Raw genomic sequence first — 21,458 nt, forward strand, 5'->3', positions numbered from 1 at the left:
TCATGGGCCAGGAGCTGATGGCTCAAGCCTGTAATCCTAGCTACTCAGGAGGCTGAGATCTGAGGATCATGGTTCAAAGCCAGCCCAGGCAGGAAAGGCCGTGGGACTCTTATCTCCAATTAATCACCAGAAAACAGGAAGTGGTAAGGTGGCTCAAAGTAACAGAGCACTAGCCTTGAGCACAAATGCTCAAAGACAAGTGCCCAGGCCCAGTTCAAGCCCCACAACTGAAAAAGCTAGGATTACAGACATGAGCCACTAGCACCTGGCTGAACAATCTTAAAACTGAAGACTCCTTGTAGAGTCCAAGTAATACAAAACAAAAAGGTTACTTTTCAGGATCATAGCCAAATTCCAAAGATACAAATGAAACCTACCTTATCCTTTTAAACTAAGTTAATGATTAAAAATGTTTCCAGCACCAGTGAAATGTTAAAAAAAATTAATACCAACATCCTACTGGGTACAGGTGGCTCACACCTGTAATCCTAGCTACACAGGAGGCTGAGAACTGAGGATCACAGTTCAAAGCCAGCCCAGGCAGGAAATGAGACTCTTATCTCCAATAAACCAACAGAAAACCAGAAGTGGTGCTGTGGCTCAAGTGCTAGATGAGCTGAAGAGCTGAGGGACAGCACCCAGGCCCAGAGTTCAAGCCCCACAACCAAAAAGAAAAAAGAAAAAAAATTACTAACATGCTTCTTTCACTCTCTTGCAAAAACCAAAGAGTGTGAATAGGGCTGGCTGTGCCCTAGTGGCCCATACTACTCAGGAGTCTGAGATCTGAGGATTGAGGTTTGAAGCCAGTCCAGGTAGGAAAGTCCAAGAGATTCCTATATCTAGTTAACCACCAAAAAGCTTTGAGCAAAAAAAAAAAAAAAAAAAAAAAAAATCAAGGACAGTGCTCAAAAATCAAGGACAGTGCTCAGACCCTTAGTTCAGTCCCCAGAACTGGCATAACAACAACAAAAAGAGCAGGTGCTCAGGAACAAATCAGTAACTGTAAAAGATTGCAGTACAATTTTAACTTTTATTTCCCACACTATTAAAGTCTTCAACTATTCTCCCATCTCCTTGGTAATCTAGCCAACAGTTTAACAAAACTTATCAGACTAGCAGTTCTTTGTGTATGTGGCGCTAAGGATCAAAACCAGGACCTTGCAAGTACTAGACAAGCACTTTACCACTAAGCTGTACCCAGCCACTCCCCTCCACACTACTATTTCTATAAACTAGCAAACAACAGAAACTCACTAATTAGCTTTTAGCCTCTAGTCCTTCACACCCTGGTGGATGTGCTAATAAGCATCAAAGGCCAAATAGCAACTATAGCAGCAGAAAGCCTGGATACAACTTAGTAATTCGGGGTTTAACATTTTAGCAAAATTGTTATTAAACTCTTTATTCCCTAATACTTCCCTTCTGACTGAATTTACCTAGATCTGACCTTAAGCTCTTCCATTTTATAAAGGAATTAAAAGGTGAGGGACTTTATTTTCATGCCATTCAAACAACTTCTTCCAAACAAGAGCAGAATCTGTTATACTTAAAATTCAGAGTAAGATCTCATTTTGAGTTCTGATTCAAGTAACAAGAACCAGAGTTTTTTATAACATTTAGATAAAACTATCCTGAATTTACCTTCACTTTACATTTTCTGACTCAAATATTTAGTTCAAAAAACAGAACTAGAAAATAAAGGAAAGTTCACAGTTAATAATAAAATATGCAGCCCAATAATTACCTGGTAAAGGGTGTTCAAATGTTAAAACTCAGTGGACTTGCTGGGAGTGTCTCAAGTGGTAGTGACAGTTGAGGTCCCTAACTTCAAACTCTGCACCACCAAAAACAACAAAAATCCTATGGAGCAGATTTAAAATCATGGAAAACCAAGGCTTATAAAAAGTAACTTTTATTAAATAATCATCGTTTGCTACACAATGCTATTCAACAGGCAAGCAATTTTTAAATTCTTAAATCCTCCACCCTGGAAGGCTTCTTGGCATAAAGATAAAAATCACAAACAATCTTTACATTTTTCTTGCCAACTATCCAAGTTTATTTTTTTGTTCATTAATAGGAATACTCTCTGGTGAAGTTCTTTTCCACATAGATTGCATTTTGGTGTTGTTTTTATCCTATCAAAAGTAAAGAAAACATCTATTGCAGTCCTTTGGAAGTCTAAAAACGTTTGGGTAAACCTGCATCTTTTTGCTTAATCTCTTTTATATATTATTACTCTATATCCTAAAAGATAGGCAAATGACTTAACACAGGAACCCCAGAGTACATCTCATTATTGATGTAAATAAAAGTGCCTTCCTTTACCTATCCCTCCTCCCTCCATGTCCCTCTTCCTCTCTCTTTCTCTCACATATACACACACACTCCCCACGCACCTCTCTCATATGTGGACATAGCATGCATGCACAGTACTGGGGCTTCAACTCAAGCCTGCATGCTCTACCCTAAGTACACCTCCATTTTCAGCATCTTACACTTTAATGCCTGAGCTGGTCTTGAACAATTAATTGTTCTCAGACCTCAGCCTCCTCAGTAGCTAGGAATACAGGTGTGAACCACTGGCCTAGCTTCCCTTTCTCCATTTTTAACTAAGTTTCTACCTTGACTGGTTATACTGCTCTAGGTCTCAGAAAGTGTATTTACATCAGGGCCCTTTGCTTGCTCACTTTATGAAGTAGAATGCAGATGTCTCAAATAAAATGGTCCCAAACACCTGGTCTGCATATTGTCTCACTGCAAACAAGACTCGGACTATGTTCTACATAAGACATAAGCTTTTATTTTTAAAAATCTATTTTAGAGACTGAACAGTCTTCATGTTGCTTCTGAAGATGTATTTAAATTACATATCAGCCTCTCGACATACTAAAAGTTATACAAAAATATTCCTGACAGAGTGCACTAATTGTAACACATAGCAGGACTCTACCCTTCCCATTCCCTAAAACATGCAGATCACTCAGGTGAACTACCAAGGGGAAAAAAAAAAAGTAGAAAAGTATTATACTGGGGCTGGGAAGTTGGCTCAGTGGTAGAGCGCTTGCCTTGCGTGCCTAAGGCCCTGGGTTCGATTCCTCAGCACCACATAAGCAAAAAGAAAAAAGCCGGAAGTGGTGCTGTGGCTCAAGTGGTAGAGCACTAGCCTTGAGCTGAAGAGCTGAGGGACAGCGCTCAGGCCCAGAGTTCAGGCCCCACGACCGGACCAAAAAAAAAAAAAAAAAAAAAAAAGAAAAGTATTATACTATATAACACTTAAAAGCTACCAGAAGAGCAAAGAAGTGTGCAAGAGTATTTCTTGCATAATGAGGGGAAAATTGAGGGTCATAGGAAACTATCAGAACCAACATTTAGGAGTCTACACTATTCATTCCCTTCTAGACATAAAGGAATGGAGATGTGTGTGTGTGTGTGTGGGGGGGTAATATTCATAAATCAAAACCTATATACATTTCTCCAGAAACAAAATCACTTAGTTTTTATGTTTTAAAGGTCTTACCACAAGAAAACCAGCCTATTAACTCTCAACCAAAAAGGGTGACTAAACAAAAAGAATAAGTAGTAATACACATTACTGTTTAAACCTAACGTCTTGTATGATTATCTCTATAATACAATACGGATTACACTGCAGTTTTGGTGGCTCATGCTTGTAATCCTAGCTACTCAGGAAGCTGAGATCTGAGGATCAGAAAGCCTGTAAGACTTTTGTCTCCAATTAACCACTAGTTTGGGGCTGTAACTCAAAGTGGTAGAGTGCTAGCTTTGGGCAAAAAGCAGCTCAGTGACAGCACCCAGGCCCAGACTTCAAGTCCCAGGACCCCCCCCCCCCCCAAAAAAAATTGCTTTCAAATAAAATTGCTTTCAAACATAACAAGGTAAACTAAATTTTACTCACAAGGAACCTAACTAAATACTAAAATACTTTTGAGAACAAGCACCACCAAGCCCAAAAGTTGTATGTTTACAAATCATATTGTTCACTTTAAAATACTGTTAAAATCTGAGGCCAAAACTAATAAAATCCAGAAGCTAGAGACATTGGTTACAGTGTATCTTTACTAAAAATGAAAGCCTCCTGGAAAAGAAAATAAGACTATCATTTTCTTTTCTTCTCACCTTGATGAAAGTTCACAATTAACTAAAGCTCACTCATTTTCTTTTCTTTTTTTTTTTGTCAGTCGTGGGGCTTGAACTCTGGGCCTGGGAGCTGTCCCTCAGCTCTTCATCTCAAAGCTAACGCTATACCACTTGAGCCACAGCGCCACTTCCTGCTTTTTCTGTTTATGTGGTGCTGAGGAACTGAACCAAGGGCCTCATGCCTGAGAGGCAAGCATTCTACCACCATTAAGCCACCTTCCCAGCCCAGCTTACTCATTTTCTAACTTCCAGAATTTTCCTAAGCAGAAAAATGATAAGACACCTACCAGAGTGCTTTGCAGGTTAACCATAGGAATAACATGTATAGGCAAGAAACAAGAAAATCAAGCCGGGCACCGGTGGCTCACGCCTGTAATCCTAGCTACTCAGGAGGCTGAGATCTGAGGATCACGGTTCAAAGCCAGCCCGGACAGGAAAGTCCATGAGACTCTTATTTCCAATAAACCACTAGAAAACCGGAAGTGGCGCAGTGGCTCAAGCAGTAGAGTGCTTGCCTTGAGCTGAGGAACAGTGCCCAGGCCCAGAGTTCAGGCCCCAAGACAGACAAAAAAAAAGAAACAAACAAACAAAAAAATCAGGCAATGGGGTAAAACACAAAAGTCAAATACTAAGTATTCTTTAAGGCTTTCAGGAAAGACACAGCAACACATCTCAGTTATTTCAATATCTCTCTATAGGTAAAAATACCAAAAATTCCACCCTATCACAAAAATTCAAACAATAATTAACTGACCACTCTTACTGCCATAAATCACAAATACTTGATTCATATATCCTTAAGTCAGGAAGTTAATAAAAACAACCATGCTATACCCAGTGTAGACATTAAGAACTTTTGTAATGTCTAATGTTTCCTTCCAACTAGTTCACACTTGAGAAATAAAGTCAATCACCTCAAATCATGCAAATACCATCAAATACATCAAGTATGCTAAAGGTTAAAGGAATGTATACTTTCTTGGATAAACCTGGTGGACATTAAATTCACAATTACACGACACATTACATGACTGAGTTTTCTCACATTTACATTACTTTTTTAAAAATTCCCAAGGGATGAGCATTTTTACCTTGTCTTATTTTTAGAACTACACATCACACCGCACATATCACATGACATGATGTAACTGTTAGCAAGGAAAATGGCCCAAACCATGAAAACATAGTGTTAAGAGAAACAGATCAATGCATACTCAATAACCACTACATTTCATATTTGTTAAAAGATCTAGTACTCTTTGTAGAATGGGAGAAATGTACTTTGTATTTTGTAACAGGAATTCACCCAATTATGGAGAAAACTGACAAGATGGAAAAACAGATAACAGAATAACATTCTTCTAAAGCTACAGAATGAAAGCAAAATTTCTCTGTATCAAAAAAGAAAAGCAACAGAAATATTAATGAAATATCCTTAGTTAGGCAACACATCATCCAAAAGTATCCACTGTTGTTAGAAGAAAAGGAAAAATGTTTTAACTGACAACGCCTGAGGACAATTGAAATTTTCTAAATTGGTAAACTAGTATGTAAGAAAAGGAACCAAGTACAGCCTATAGAAGAGGGGGAGGGAAAACACACCCACTTATGCCTTTGTAAATAGTGGTACTTTAAGTGACCGGAAAAAGGCAGGGAAAATACAAAAATTGCAGACCATTTTTTCTTAGAACTAGAAAACATATTATGATGTACTACTTTCCTTACTTGAAAGTACTTTTGACACAAACTTAGTAACAATCTATAACTATATCATGATTATGCAAGGCAGAAGATTATGTAATTTCATCGTTTATTTTAAAACGTTCTCCGACTATATGACTAGAAAAAAACTGAAACATTCTGATCTCTACACCGTTGAGGGGGAAGGCTCCACAAAGCTACAATTTAAAATATAAACATACACCCCCAAGACAAACAAACAAACAAAAAAACCCCACAATGATTGCTAGCCACGTGACAAAGGAGATGGCAACACCGGGATTGTGAATGGAGGTGAAGGAGGCGAGGTTGGAAGACTAACCAGATTTCTCGGAACTTTGGGGACCACGGGATTCGGGTCTCTCCACCCTTGAGGTACCAAACTCTAGCCCCTAGGAGTTGTACAGCTAACACCCACAAGTCAGTTTTATTAATAGGTCACGGAAAATGCTTCAGTGACCTCCAGGATAAAGGAGGAAAACAGGAGGAGGAAAGAGCAATTTAAAGTGGCGCCATCATGTCACCCCTTCTCCCCTAAGGCAATCAATAAGCAATAGTTAAGTAACGTGTTCCCTTAAAAATTCAGTGAGATTCTAACATCGGAAAACAAGAGAATTTTAAAGTAAAACATGGGAGTAGGGTTGTTTATAATATAGAGAACAATTAAACTATTTGCAGAGAATCAAAAGACCGTCCGCCGGAAAACAGGCCCCCCAAATGGTAGCAAAATTCCAACTCACTTAAAAGCAAATAAATGCCTCTTCCTCTTTAGTTAGGAAAAAAACCCACGTCTGTCTGATGGAGACTAAATCTGCAAACATAAGTGACCTCGATTTACAGGCAACAAATAAATAAATGAAATAATCAGAGTTGTACGAACCGTGAAACAGGCAAGATATGTGTGTTTGAGCAAAGAAAAGGCCTTCTGCAGTCCAGAGAAGTTCAAGGCGAGAGCCAGAGTTTGTTTTAGGCTTTTTCTTTTTTACGAGAACAAACCATGTTCTCCAGGTCGCCTTTTTAAATAGAACGCCAAAGGAAAGCCTAGCGAACGAGGCGGCAGCTGGTGGGGAAGGGCCCCCGCACACCCCCGCCCTTGGGGCGACTCCCCGCCCGGACCCGCAGCGGGGAAGCCCGGAGAGGCCATTTAAAGTTCCGGGGATTTTTCCTCCCCTGCCCTGCCTTTCCAGTTACAACTAACAAAGAGAGGGAGAAATGGGAGCCACGGGGAGAGCGAGGAGAAGGAGAAAGGGCAGCGGGAGGAGGAGGAGGAGGAGGTGGAGGAGAGGAGCCTGCGAGCAGCAGCAGCACCTACCACGTGATGGAGGAGCGTAGCCCGGGCGGATTCGGCCCCACAAAATGGGCGCAGTTTGCAAACAGCCCCCCGGCCTGGTCGCCGCGGGCCGGCGGGCGGGGGCGCGCGGCGGCGGCTCCGGCGCAGCCCGCCGCTCTCCTCCCCCCCGGCGCCCGGAGCCGCCCTGACTTTCCGGGCGGGGGGGGGGGGGGCGAGGCGGAGGGGGAGGGGAAGGCGGCGGCGGGGAGCGGCCGCTTTTCCTCCTCTTTCCGACCCTTTCGCCAACCTCGCTCCGCTCCGGCTGGGCCTGGGGACGGCCGGGCCCCGCAGCCCGGCCGGGCGGGCGGGGGCAGAGGGTGAAGCCGCCCCCCCGCCCCGCACAAACAAGCGCCACCGTCTGCAGCCCGAGCCTGCACCCCGGCCGCCACCCCCGGGGGCCTCTTCCCGGCAGGGGAGCGCGCTCCGGCCGCCCCCCGCGCCGCCGCGGCCAGACGAATCGGCTTCGCTACGGCGCTCGGTTCTCCCGCCGGTTCGGCGAGCGGTGGCGGCGGTGGCGGCGGCACTGGGAAAATGGCGGCCGAGCTCCTTTTCCCTCCCCCCCTTTAATCTGAAGCGGAGGGAGAATGGAGCGAGCGAGCGAGCGGGCGAGCGCCGGGGACACGGGGAGGAGGGACAGCAGCGCCTCCGCCGGCTGCGGCTGCGGCGGCGAAGGGCCGCTCCGCCCCGGCGCGCCGCCAGGGGGCGCCCGCCGCGCCGCCCCCGCGGGCCGTCAGGAGGCGCGGCCGCCGCCGCCTCAGTCATGGCTCCTCGCCGCAGCCGCTGTCTCTGCGCCTCTTTCTGCGGAGGCCACTGCGCCCGGCCCCGCTGCCTTGGACCTGCGACCAGGGCACGCAACACTGCAGAGGACCGAGTGGGGTCCTCGCTCTGGCCGAGGTGAGGCTAACCTGAGGCGCTGACGCCGTCACATTCCCTCCGCGCTAGGGCTGGCGGGGCCGCGCGGCGCGGTGGAGCGAGAGGACGTGAGCGAGGTAATGTGTGCACTGTGTAGTAGTGAGGAGGCTAGGGCCGCGGCCACCACACTATCGCAGGGCCAGCCGTGCGCTGAGACCGCCAGGACGCTACCTGGCCAGTGAAGCAGTTTCTGCCACCCGCCCTTTGTCCTACAGACTACCAATGTACACTGCAGCGCGGCTGGGCACTAGCCCCAGCTCCGCAGCCGCCAGACCCAAAAAAAAAAAAATTAAAAAGACACCATTGCGCAGGCGTGAGTCAGGGCCGCGCCGGGCCAGCCCGGGCAGGGGCAGCCGGGAACCGGAGGGGAAGGGTTGGCCCACCCGCGCTGGGCCCGCTGGGAACTGTAGTTTTCTTTCAGAAGCACGCGTCTTGTTTTGGGTATCGTGGCTTGGCAGATCCGCCAAAACAGGCAAAAGGCATTACCCAATGATCACTTACGCTTCAGGCTGCCATCAAATTAAAGTACACTGCTACACTAAAAGTTTAACCGAGAATTCCACAGAAAAACTCATCTCAAAACAAAAAGGAAACTTCCCACTTGCCCTGAATTAGTGGCATCTTATTTCTCATGACCAGTTTGTGGGCATGAGATTTTATTCCTTCCCCAAAATAAATCTTATTACAACGGAACTTTTTCTAGACTTAAGAAACTCAGCAAGCCGGTGTCGGTAGTTCACGACTGTAATCCTAGCTAATCAGGAGGCTGTGATCAAAGGATTGATGTTCAAAGCCAGCCCAGGCAGGAAACTCCGCGAGACTCTTATCTCCAATTAACAGTAACAAGAAAAACATACAAACAAATCATCAAATTCATAAGAAATGTATTATGCTGTACTACCAGAAAGACACAAAATGTTCAATACTAGTTTGTGGTTTACCAGAAGCAATATCCGGTGTTGTTATGTGTCCATTTCTGCTCTAATTAAAAAAAAAAAAACCTGGGCTGGGAAGGTGGCTCAGTGGTAGAGCGCTTGCTTGCCTTGCATGCTTGCCCTGGGTTCGATTCCTCAGCACCACATAAGCAAAAAGCTGGAAGTGGCGCTGTGGCTCAAGGGACTGAAGAGCTGAGGGACAGCGCCCAGACCCAGAGTTCAGGCCCCACAACTGGACCCCCCCCCAAAAAAAAACTGTAGTTAGTAGAACTATTTTAGTTGCCCAAAAAGTAATTCACTAGTTCCTACAGCATCTACACCTATATTTCCCTGTTTCCATTTGTACTCTAGAAAGTCACACTATGCACAGTCATCAAAAATAGGCAGCTTAGAGTCACAAGGTCAAATTACATGAAGATAACTATGTATGTATACATGCTTAGGTATTCATCCTAAAATATGCACAGTTTTGGCTTTTTAACTTATAAGCCTAAGGAATAATATCTAGTTAATTTTTAGGTATATACACACATCTCCACATAAATAGTAAATCTACAAAACACAGGCAAAGGAAGATGTTAACACAAATCAAGGACCAATAGATGGCAAGCCAGAGTCATAGTTGAACATTCTGAAATCTAAACTAGCAAAGAAAAATAAGGCAAAGCCTTTTGTAATGTACACTTAAGTATTATGTTCAAAAACATCCATCACATGGGGGCTGGGAAGGTGTCTCAATGGTAGAGTGCTTGCCTTGCATTCATGAGGCCCTGGGTTCGATTCCTCAGCACCACATAAGCAGAAAAAGCTGGAAGTGGCGCTTTGGCTCAAGTGGTAGGGCGCTAGCCTTGAGCTGAAGAGCTGAGGGACAGTGCTCAGGCCCAGAGTTCAGGCCCCATGACTGCCAAAAAAAAATCCATCACAAAATTATCACTACTTCTCCAATCAACTATCAGATTTATCTAAGTCCTAAAAGACTGAAGGTAGCTCAAGTGGTAGAATACCTGTACAGCAAGCACAAGGCCCTCTCCTGAGTTCAAACCCCAGTACTGTCAAAGAAAGAAAAAGAAATTAAATAGTTCTCCAAATAACTATAGTTCAAAAATATATTTTCTAGTGAATTAGAAGGTAGAAAATGCTCATTTTAAAGTCAGGTACTTGAGAGAAGATTAAACTCCACTTTTCTCATTCTCTCATTCTCTAAGACAAAAGTTCAGTTGTTTGTTATTTAAATCAGTCAACCGGTGTTTTACATTAACTAAAACCAGATGTCTTTCTGATTAGACACTGAGTTTATAAATAAGTACATTCTCTAAAGACATAAAGTCGTAAGAGAAATAGCTTTTCTTAAAATTTCTCTCAGAGCTCACACCTATAATACTTACACCTATAATGTAATCCTAGCTTTTCAGGAGACTGAGATGTGAGAATCCAAATTTGAAGCCAGCCCAGGCGGACAAATCAAAATTCTTTTTTTTGTTGGTGGTGGTGGGGCCTGAACTCTGGGCCTGGGGACTGTCCTTCAGCTCTTCAGCTCAAGGCTAGCGCTTGGGGCACACCGCCCCTTCCAGCTTTTTCTGCTTATGTGGTGCTGAGGAATCAAACCCAGGGCCCCATTCATGCAAGGCAAGCACTCTACCACTGAGCCATCTTCCCAGCCCCCAGCTAAATATTTTAATAAAATTCTTCAGGAACTACATTAAATTTTTAAAAATAAATTGTTTATTTAGGTAGATCTTAATTTTTTCTAAAGATTTGAATGTTAAGAGTTTAGAAGCTCAGTGCCAGTGGCTCACACCTATAATTCTAGCTACTCGGGAGGCTGAGAACTGAGGATTGCAGTTCAAGGCCAGCATGGGCAGGAAAAGCTGTGAGACTCTCCATTAAACCACCAGAAAACCGGAAGTGGCATTGTGGCTCAAGTAATATAACGCTGGCTTCAAGCTGAAGAGCTCAAAGTTCAAGACCTGAGTTCAACACCACAACACACACACACACACACACACACACACACACACAGTTTAGCATACTTAAAATTCTTAAAAGTATGTTCTTAAGTCAAAAACGTCCGTTAGAAGTGGGAAAGAGGGAACAGCTGATGCTATCCAAAACAAAAGAAATGTACATACCAAGCAATGTGGAAGAAATAACTGTATCACAAAGCTCATAGAACTTATAAATGTTATAGACCGTGATAGACAATTTGCTCCAGGAAAGTTAGAATGTGCTTGTGACTTTAACTGAGCATCACTATCCCACAATACTGTGAAATTTGGGAAATTATGTAACCACTTAATCACAATAAAAAATTTGAAAAAAAAAAAAAGGGTCTGTTAGGATTGGAGGTGTGGCTCAGGTGGTAGAAGGCCAGGCAATGAGCAAGGGTAAGTATCAGATGGCAAATTCCAATCTCAGACAAAACAAAACAAAAAAAAATTTATAAAATGTAACAGGAATGCATTACAATAATGATTTCGCAAATGATGTAATCAATGTCACCTTACACCCAAGCATAAATACTACCACAGTATTTATCAAATTAAATGTCAGAATTTACCTGAAATTTACTAAGGACTATTTGGCTTCTTTGCCAAATGAAAGAAACATGAAGTATGCAGAAAAACTTCAAGGCAGCTTTCCGCAGTCAGCTGTAGAGAGGCTAATAAAAGCTGGTCAGAGTACAAAAAGCAAAACATTTTTTTTTAACCAGTTGGTTGGTAATTCCAAAATTTTGATGAAACGCATAAAATCTTTGCTCTATTGGCATAGTAGACTAGGGATTTTGGAAGATGGCACACCATTCTTGAGGAAGGGATAGTCCCTTTAACCCACTAACTCTTGAATTTTTATATATGCAACAAAATATGCATTGATAGCAAAGGAAGTATCTGATGCCACTGAATAAACAGGGAAATGTGAAGTGCCAATTTAATCAAATATTGTAGTAAAATTAGACATACTTTTGTCAAACACTAATATACAAAATTCTCAGTTTTTTCATGACATTTTTATGGACATTTGCTACTGTGACAAGCTACTCCAAATAGGCCCACAGTAAGGAGTACTTAAGAGAGAAAAATTAGAAGACCATAGTTTTAGATCACTTAGATACACACAAACCACTTTGTGCAAAGCAAACGCATGGATGGTGAAACCTCCACATAAAAACATCTAACATATATATTATCATAGATACAGTATTAGCAAAGACACCATAAGTAGACACCATAAGTTATCAAGAATGTAACTGTAACCCAGGAAATGCTAAATAAAGTCCCTGTCTTATCTCTGTCATTCATTTACTAAGAAAATCATATATAATTTTCTCAACAGAAATCTGTTATTTTTAATTAAATGTACAGAAATTATAAAATCTAACAGCATTTTCAACCATATTCTAAATTAATTTCCATAATCACATTTAGACATTTTTTTGAGGGGTTGATACTGGAGCTTAAACTCAGGGCCTGGGTGCTGTTCCTGAGCTTCTATGCTCAAAGATCTACCACTTAAGCTACAGCTCCACATACGCTTTTTTGATGCTTAATTGAAGATAACAGTCTCACAGACATCCTGTCCCGGCTGGCTTTGAACTGTGATCCTTAGATCTCAGCCTCCTCTCAGTTAGGATTTTTAGGTATAAGCCACCAGCACTCAGCTAAACACTAATCTTTATTTAACAAAATGTGCCAATTGAACAAAATTGGAGATGGACTCTATCAAAAATTTCTTTCTAGGCTAGGAGGAAACCATGATCCTGAAACTGTAACCAGATTTCAGCCTCTTGAATAGCCAGGATAATAAGCATAAGCCTCTGGCACCCAGCTAAATATTTTAATAAAATCCTTCAGGAACTAAATTAAACAAATTAAAAAATCACATTATTTAGGTAGATTTTTTTTGAATGAATTAATTTCAACTAGCAGAGTAAAATAATAAAATGGCAATCTTTTGCGGTATAGGAATAAGAGGAGGAAAGCCAGGCATCCAGAGACTAAGGCTAAGGTGGAAAGAGAGTTCCAGCCTGGGCCAATTAGCCATATCCTGTGGAGAGAGAGACAGAGACAGGAAGAGAGAAGGAAAGCTTTTAGAAAAAAGAAAAAAAAAAAAGAATATTCAAATAATTCAGGGCCTTGACCTCTTGGCTTTTTTATTCCCAGCTTCGCATTTTACCACTTAAGCCATATCTCTACATCAGGCTTTTTGTTGGTTAATTAGAGATAAGAATTTCATGGACTTTTCTACCCAGACTGTCTTCAAACCATGATCATCTTAGATCAGCCTCCTTAGTAACTAGCTAGGATTCTTGTAGGTTGTAGGGCCTGAACTCAGAGTCTGGGCGCTGTCCTTGAGCTCTTTTGCTCCAGGCTAATGCTCTACCATTTTGAACCACAGCTTCACTTCCAGTATTTGAGTGGTTAATTGGAGATAAAGTCTCCCAGAGACTTTTCTGCCAGGCTGGCTTCGAACTGTGATGCTCAGATCTCAGCCTCCTGAGTAGGCAGAATTATAGGCATGAGCCACTGGCACTCTGCTCAATTGACATTTTAAATGGATAGAAATTCAAAGCTAAGAACTGAGAGTACATCAATTCACAAAATTTTGGCCTTTGTTTCTGATTCTGTTCTTTTGGTCCCTTTCCTGAAGCTTGCCTAAAACCATCTCAGGGGGGCTGGGAAGGTGGCTCAGTGGTAGAGTGCTTGCCTTGCATGCCTGAAACCCTGGGTTCGATTCCTCAGCACCACATAAGCAAAAAGAAAAAAGCCGGAAGTGGCGCTGTGGCTCAAGTGGTAGAGTGCTAGCCTTAAGCTGAAGAGCTGAGGGACAGCGCCCAGGCCCAGAGTTCAGGCCCCACAACTGGACCCCCCCAAAAAAAAAAATCTCAGGAAGTTAAAATTAGCTACTAATTAAGGTATGACTAAAATGAAGTAACAGAGCAAGTACTCCCAATGAAACTAAGAAAAGCAGTTATAGGAACAAAGTAGGTGATAGGGACCTAAAAGAGCTTAACTTGTAACCTCTACCTTCAATGTTTCAAGGTAAGCAAACGTCTAGAAAAAAGAAAAAAATTGTGACCTAATCCAATTGTATTTAGTTCTGCATATTAAGCTAAGGGCAATCTCAATTCGTTCAATAAGTCCATTATTACACTAATACCAAAAACAAAAACAGCACAATAAAACTATATATACCAATATCTTTTAAGTCTCAAAAAATGAAATTAATGTAGGCACTTATAAAAATGATTACATATACTTTTGCTAATGTAATTTATCCCAAGTGAAGTTATGGCTCAAGTGGTAGAGTACCAGCTGTGAACAAAAAAGCTCAGCGACAGTGCCTAGGCCCTGAGTTCAAACCCCAGAGCCAGCAAAAAGAAAACGCTAGGTTAGGGCTGGGAATGTGGTTTAGTGGTACAGTGTTTGCCTACTATGCATGAAGCCCCCGGTTCAATTCCTTAGTACCACATAAACAGAAAAAGCCTGAAGTGGTGCTGTGGCTCAAGTGTAAGAGTGTTAGCCTTGAGCAAAAGAAGCCCAAGCCCTGAATTCAAGCCCCAGGACTGGCAAAAAGAAAAAAAAAAAGAAGAAGAAGAAGAAGCTGGGTGCCAGTGGTCACCCCTGTAATTCTAGCTACTCAGGAGGCTGATCTGAGGATTTCAGTTCCTGGGCAGGAAAGTCTGTGAGACTCTTATCTCCAATTAACCACCAGAAAACCAGAAGTGGTGCTGTGACTCAAGTGGTAGAGTGCTCGCCTTGAGCTGAAGAGCTGAGGGACAGCGCCCAGGCCCAGAGTTCAAGCCCTACTACCAACAAAAAGAAAAAAGCTAGGCTAGTTGTGTGGCTCACATGGTAGAACAACCAAGGAAGCATAAGGCCCTGAATTCAAACTCTAGTTAGTACCAGCAAAAACAACAAATCTTTATGCTTGAAACTGGGGGACATGGTTCAAATGGTAAAGCCCTTGTCTAGAAAGCATAAGGCTCAGAGTTCAATCCCCAATAATGGGGGGGAAAAAATGCATGCTCTGACAACGGAATATTTCCATGCTATAAAATCAGGTTGTGGTCCCCTATTTCATATTACATACAAAGAGTTGTTAGGGGGGAGGATGGGAAGGGATGGGAAAGGGAAACAAAGGAGGAGGCTACAATGCTCGATAAGAAATGTACTCATTATCTTGCTCATGTAATTGTAACCCCTCTGTACAGTATTTTCACAAAAAAAAAAAAAAAGTTGTTAGTAACTTTAAAATAGACCATAAAACCAGGGACTAGCTGGGCCCTGGTGGCTCATGCCTGTAATCCTAATACTCAGAAGCCTGAGATCTGACGATCTCAGTTCAAAGCTAGCCCAGGTAGGAAAGCCCTTAAGACACATCTCAAATTAACTCCCAGAAAAGCCAGAAATGGAACTGTGGCTCAAGACCTAACTATAAGAACTAAAACAATAAAATTCCTTCATTGCCTTTTTAAAGTACAGCACCAAAACATGAGAAACAAATGAAAATAGGTAAACTGAATTTCATCAACATTGAGTTTTTGTACAGTAAAGGACACCATCAAGATACTGAAATTACAACCAATGGAATGAGAGAAGATATTTGTAAATCTTATCTGGCAATGGATTTTCATCCAGAATATATAAATAACTCTTAGCAACAGAGAAATCCAATTTTAAAACAAGCAAAGAATATGAAAATGTATCTCCAAGGGAAATATACAGTGGCCAATAAACACATGAAAAGATCTCATCATTATTAGTTATCAGGAAAATTCAATTCTAAACAACGATTATTGTACATGTCGCTCAGCAGTAGAGCACTTGCCTAGAAAGCATGAAAACCTGACTTCAATCAAGGAAAAGAAAGAGAGAGACAAAACCACAAAATATTACCCTGCACACTAGGATAAGATAAATAAAAAAACATGAGGCAGATTCCATATAAGCCAGGGGCTCATACCTGTAATCCTATCTACTTGAGAGGCTGAGATCTAGAGGACTAAGGTTCAAAGCCAGCACAAAAAAAAAGGTCACGGGATCCTGACCTTCAAGATAACAGGCAAAATCTAGGTTTGGAAGCATGACTCAAGTGACAGAATGCCAAGCAAGCTGAACAGATTAATCTTGAGTTCAAACACTAGTTTTACCAAAAACAATAAAATATGATGAGCATGGTGGTGCATGATAATAATACTAACACTCTGGAAGATAAAGCAGGAAGACTACCAGTTTAAGGTAATCTGGAATACATAGCAAGCCCCATAACTAAATAAATAAACAAATCCATGGCAATTACAAGTGTTGGTAAGGATGTGGAGACACTAGAACCTTCAAACAAAATGGCACACATACATATGATCCAGTTATTTTGTGTAGTTTTTTTTTTTTTTTGGGGGGGGGGGCGGGTCCAGTCATGGGCCTGAACTCTGGGCCTGGGCGCTGTCCCTCAGCTCTTCAGCTCAAGGCTAGAACTCTACCACTTGAACTACAACGCCACTTCCAGCTTTTTTCTTTTTGCTTATGTGGTGCTGAGGAATCGAACTCAGGGCCTCAAGCATGCAAGGCAAGCGCTCTACCACTGAGCCACCTTCCCAGCCCACACTTTGTGTAGTTTAGTGGTTCCTCAAAAAATTAAACAGAAGGACTAGGAGTACCAACCAAATACCCCAATACCAACCAAAAAAAAAAAATTAAACATAAAGTAGGCACCATTGGCTCACGCCTGTAATCCTAGCTACTCAGAAAGTTGAGATCTGAAGATCACAGTTCAAACCCAGCCCAGGGAGGAAAGTCCATGAGACTCTTAGCTCCCAGAAAACCGGAAGTGGTACTGTGGCTCAAGTGGTAGAATACTCGCCTTGAGCTGAAGAGCTGAGGGCCAGCGCCCAAACCCAGAGTTCAAGCCCCATGGCTGACAAAAAAGATTTTTAAAGAAAAGGTTATATATGGTGGTTCATGCCTATAAATTATGTCAGAGATCAGGAAGATCAAAGTTCAAGACAGCCTAGTCAAAAAGTTAGCAAGATTCCCTTTCAACCAATAAAGCTGGGTGTGGTAGGGCATACCTATCAACCATCTATAATGGAGATATAAATAAGGAGACTGCAATCCAGGCCAACCTGGGAAAAAAAATCACAAGTCCCTATTCGAAAAATTAATCAAAGAGAAAAAAAAAATTTAGCTGGTAATTGTAACTACACAAGAAGCTGAGATTTGAGGCTTGAAAATTCTAAGCCAGCCGGGGGCAGAAGAAAGCCTGTCAAATTTTTAGCCAAGAACCAGTGACTCCCACCTGTAATCCTAGCTACTCAGGAGGCTGAGATTTGATAATCCCAGTTCAAAGCCAGCCCAAGCAGGAAAGTCCATCAGACTCTTATCTCCAATAAACAACAACAAGAAAACTGGAAGTGGCCCTGTGGCTTAAGTGCTCAACCACTTAAGCCAGGTGAAGAGCTGAGGGACAGCACCCAGGCCCAGAGTTCAAGCCCCATGACAGAAAAAAAAAAAAAAAAAAAAAATCTCCCACTAAGAGTTAAAAAGTGTAACTGTAGCACCAGTGGTAGAGTACTAGCCTTGAACAAAAAACTCAGGAATAGCACCCAGGCCCTGAGTTCAAGCCCCAAAACTGTCACTAAATGAAAGAAACAGACAGCATTTTAATTAGCTTAAGTAAAATTTCTTTTAACTCAAAATCTTGATGATTCAGAAACTTGTATAGTAACAGCAATAATAAATTGGATAGTAATTATAAAGTGGGGCTCAACAATCCATGTGTTTAGCCATACAAAACTTCTTTGGGAGGGAAATAATATAAATTTTAAATAATTCTTCCTCCAAACTTTGAGAGCCTACTAAGACACAGTAGGCATAATAGAATTTGGATGTAAATTATAATAAAAAATTAGACTCAGTATTAATAGATTAAAACCACATTTATCAGTGGGGAACAAGTTGAAATTAATATTATATGGCCATCCAAATTTTGAAAAGTATACAAACACACCCATGCACACCAATATATAGCCTTTAGTTACATAAACTTAAAATTTGATTTAAAAATTAAATGTACAATATAAAGCATAAAGATGGACTTCAAAATGCTTTCCTTGAAAGTAAAAGGTCAAAAAAGTCATGGCCGGGTGCTGGTGGCTCACACCTGTAATCCCAGCTACTCAGAAAGCTGAGATCTCAGGATTGTGGTTTGAAGACTCTTATCTCCAATAAACTACTCAGAAAAAGTGCAAGTGGTGGTGTGTCTAAAGTGGTACAGTGCTTACCCTGAGCCCAAAGAGGCTCAGGGACAGCACCTAAGCCCTGAGTTCAAGCCCCAGAACCGGCAAAAATTAAAAAATAAGTCAGATGCTGCACCAAAAATTTAGGTTGCTAAGTAGCACCATCTTCATGGTAAAAGGATGAAGAAAAAGAACTTTTCTCAAAGTACAGAAACAACACAAATGAGAAAAAGTAGTGAAAGCTTATAAACGATATCAATACAGGAGCATTAAGACATATGGAGGCAAGACAAAATTTCACAGGAAAATGCAAATCTACAAAGAGATAGTTTAAATATATATACAAGACACCAGTTGGGCACCAGTGACTTACATCTGTAATCCTCGCTACTCAGAAGGCTGAGATCTGAGGATCTTGGTTGGAAGCCAGCTCTGGCAGCTCTTATCTCCAATTAACTACCAAAAAAGACAGAAGTAGAGCTTTGGCTCAAGTGGTAGAGTGCTAGCCTAAAAGGGGCTGGGAAGGTGGCTCAATGGTAGAGTGCTTGCCTTGTATGCATGAGGCCCTGGGTTCAATTCCTCAGCACCACATAAGCAGAAAAAGCTGGGTGTGGCGCTGTGGCACAAGTGGTAGAGTGCTAGCCTTGAGGTGAAGAGCTGAGGGACAGCGCTCAGGCCCAGAGTTCAGGCTACATGACCCACCAAAAAAAAAAAATTTTTTTAAAACTTAAAAAAGCCGGGCACTGGTGGCTCACGCCTGTAATCCTAGCTACTCAGTAGGCTGAGATCTGAGGATAATGGTTCAAAGCCAGCTGGGGCAGAAAAGTCTGTGAAACTCTGATCTCCAATAAGCCACTAGAAGACTGGAAGTGGCACTGTTGTTCAAGTGGTAGAACGCTCACCTTGAGCTGAAGAGCACAGGGACAGCGCCCAAGCCCAGAGTTCAAGCCCCACGACTGACCAAAAAAAAAAAAAAATTTAAAAATTTAAAGAAACATGGGCTGGGAAGTTGGCTCAGTGAGCACTTGCCTTGCATGCCTAAGGCCTTGGGTTCGATTCCTCAGCACCACATAAGAAAAAAGCCAGAAGTGGTGCTGTAGCTCAAGTAGTAGAACACTAGCCTTGAGCTGAAGAGCTGAGGGACAGCACCCAGGCCCAGAGTGCAGGCCCCACAACCGGACCCAAAAAAAAAAAAAAAAAAATTTAAAGAAACAGAGTGATTAAATTTACATAGAAATCCATTCTGGAGTCCTATAGAGAAATAAATAATTTCCGAGGTGAAGCTCTAAGTTTCTGAGGCTTTTTTTTTTTTTTTTAAGTTTTAGGGTTAACAGAACAATGCCTCACCTTAAAATATCCTTGATAGGGGCTGGGAAGGTGGCTCAGTGGTAGAGCGCATGCCTTGCATGCCAGAGGCCCTGGGTTTGATTCCTCAGCACCACATAAGCAAAAAGAAAAAAGCCGGAAGTGGCGCTGTGGCTCAAGTGGTAGAGCGCTAGCCTTGAGCTGAAGAGCTGAGGGACAGCGCCCAGGCCCAGAGTTCAGGCCCCATGACCGGACCCCCCCAAAAAAAAAAAAAAAAATCCTTGATAGTCATTTAGACAAAACAATTGGCTGATAAGACTCAACAAAGCTTGTTCTAGTTACCATGACACTGGATTGTCCGCAAACTGGTTCTTTTTCCAAAAAATATATGTAAGTTGTTGTTATATAGTTCTTTCCATTCGTTTTGTCTATGTATGTATGTTTGTATGTATGTATGTGAAACATACATATATGTCTGTATTTTTTTTTTGGTCAGTCAAGGGGCCTGAACTGTGGGCCTGGGCGCAGAGTTCAAGCCCCACAACTGACAAATGTGTGTGTGTGTGTGTGTGTGTGTGTGTGTGTGTGTGTGTATGTGTGTGTGTGAGAGAGAGAGAGAGAGAGAGAGAGAGAGAGAGAGAGAGCAAAGTGGTTTACACCTGTAATCCTAGTTATTCAGAAGGCTGAAATATGAATTCAAAGCCAGGCAGGGAAGAAAAAGTCCATGAGACTCTTATCTCCAATAAACTACAGTACTCAGAAAAAGTGAGAAGTGGCACTGTGGCTCAAGTGGTAAAGCTCTCACCTTGAGCACAAGCAGGTTCAGCCACAGTGCCCAAGCCCAGAGTTCTAGCCCCAGGAACAGCAAAAAGCAAAATAGGACATTTTGAGGCTTGTTGATATATGCTACCAAATTATCTTCCAGAACAAACCAACCAATAATAGTCCCAATGCATACCTCCACTAGCAGTTTGAGACTGTTCTCTTACCGCCTTCACAGCAAAGTTCATTTGCAAATTCCACAAGTTAAAAATTTTTTAAGGTTGGGAATGTGGTTTAGTGGTACAGTGCTTGCCTAAGATGCATGAAGCCCTGGGTTCGATTCCTCAGAACCACATAAACAGAAAAGGCTGGAAATGGTACTGTGGTTCAAGTGGTAGAGTGCTAGCCTTGAGCAAAAGAAGCTCAGGGACAGTGCCCAGGCCCTGAGTTCAAGCCCCAGGACTGGCAAAAAAAAAAAAAAAAATTAAGCTGGGTGTCAGTGGCTCACGCCTATAATCCTAGCTGAGATCTAAGGATTACAGTTCAAAGCCAGCCTGGACAGGAAAGTCCATGAGACTTTTATCTCCAGTAAACCACCAGAAAACTGGAAGTGGCGCTGTGACTCAAGGGCAGGGTGCTAGCCTGGAGCTGAAGAGCTGATACAGCGCCTAGGCCCGGGGTTCAAGCCCCATGGCTGACAAAAAATAAAAACTAAAAAAAGTGAATACTGTCATTTAATCTACATTCCTTTAATTATTGAAATAAAAATGCTTCTTTGCTTCTTGGTCATTTATATATCTTCTTGTGAACTTTGACTACTTTATCAGTAAAGCTTTTCTTCTTGGTTGACAAAGTTTTCAAAGCTAGTTGAGATGAAGTCACTTAGCATCAGTAACTTTAGCTCCCCCTGCTGGCCAAAAATTTCTTATAATGCTCAAGGGCCCCATGTAAGAATAAACTGTGGGCTCAAATTTGTAAGTCTATTCATCTGCTCCAAGCACAAGTGTATGTTCATTTGTTTCTTTGTTCTTTGTTTTTGCTGATGGTACTAGGGCTTAAACTCAGGGCCTAGACACTGTCCCTGAGCTTCCTTGCTCAA

General features: G+C 42.1%; 1 protein-coding gene across 3 annotated transcripts in view; it reads right to left on the bottom strand.

Annotated features, from left to right (window-relative positions):
- Kansl1 (KAT8 regulatory NSL complex subunit 1) overlaps window positions 1–21,458 on the bottom strand; it is a 143,957-nt gene that overhangs the window by 113,798 nt on the left and 8,701 nt on the right. The window contains exon 1 of one of the 3 annotated variants that reach the window (XM_042674100.1): window positions 7,193–7,280. The exons of the other annotated variants lie outside the window; for them this stretch is intronic. The gene's annotated coding sequence lies outside the window, so the exon portion shown is untranslated. Of the gene's footprint in view, window positions 1–7,192; window positions 7,281–21,458 lie in introns of those variants that run through there. 3 annotated transcript variants of the gene reach the window in all.

This window comes from Dipodomys spectabilis, unplaced genomic scaffold (genome assembly GCF_019054845.1).
Source record: "Dipodomys spectabilis isolate Male_0828 unplaced genomic scaffold, ASM1905484v1 ptg000018l, whole genome shotgun sequence".
Lineage (NCBI taxonomy): Eukaryota > Metazoa > Chordata > Mammalia > Rodentia > Heteromyidae > Dipodomys > Dipodomys spectabilis.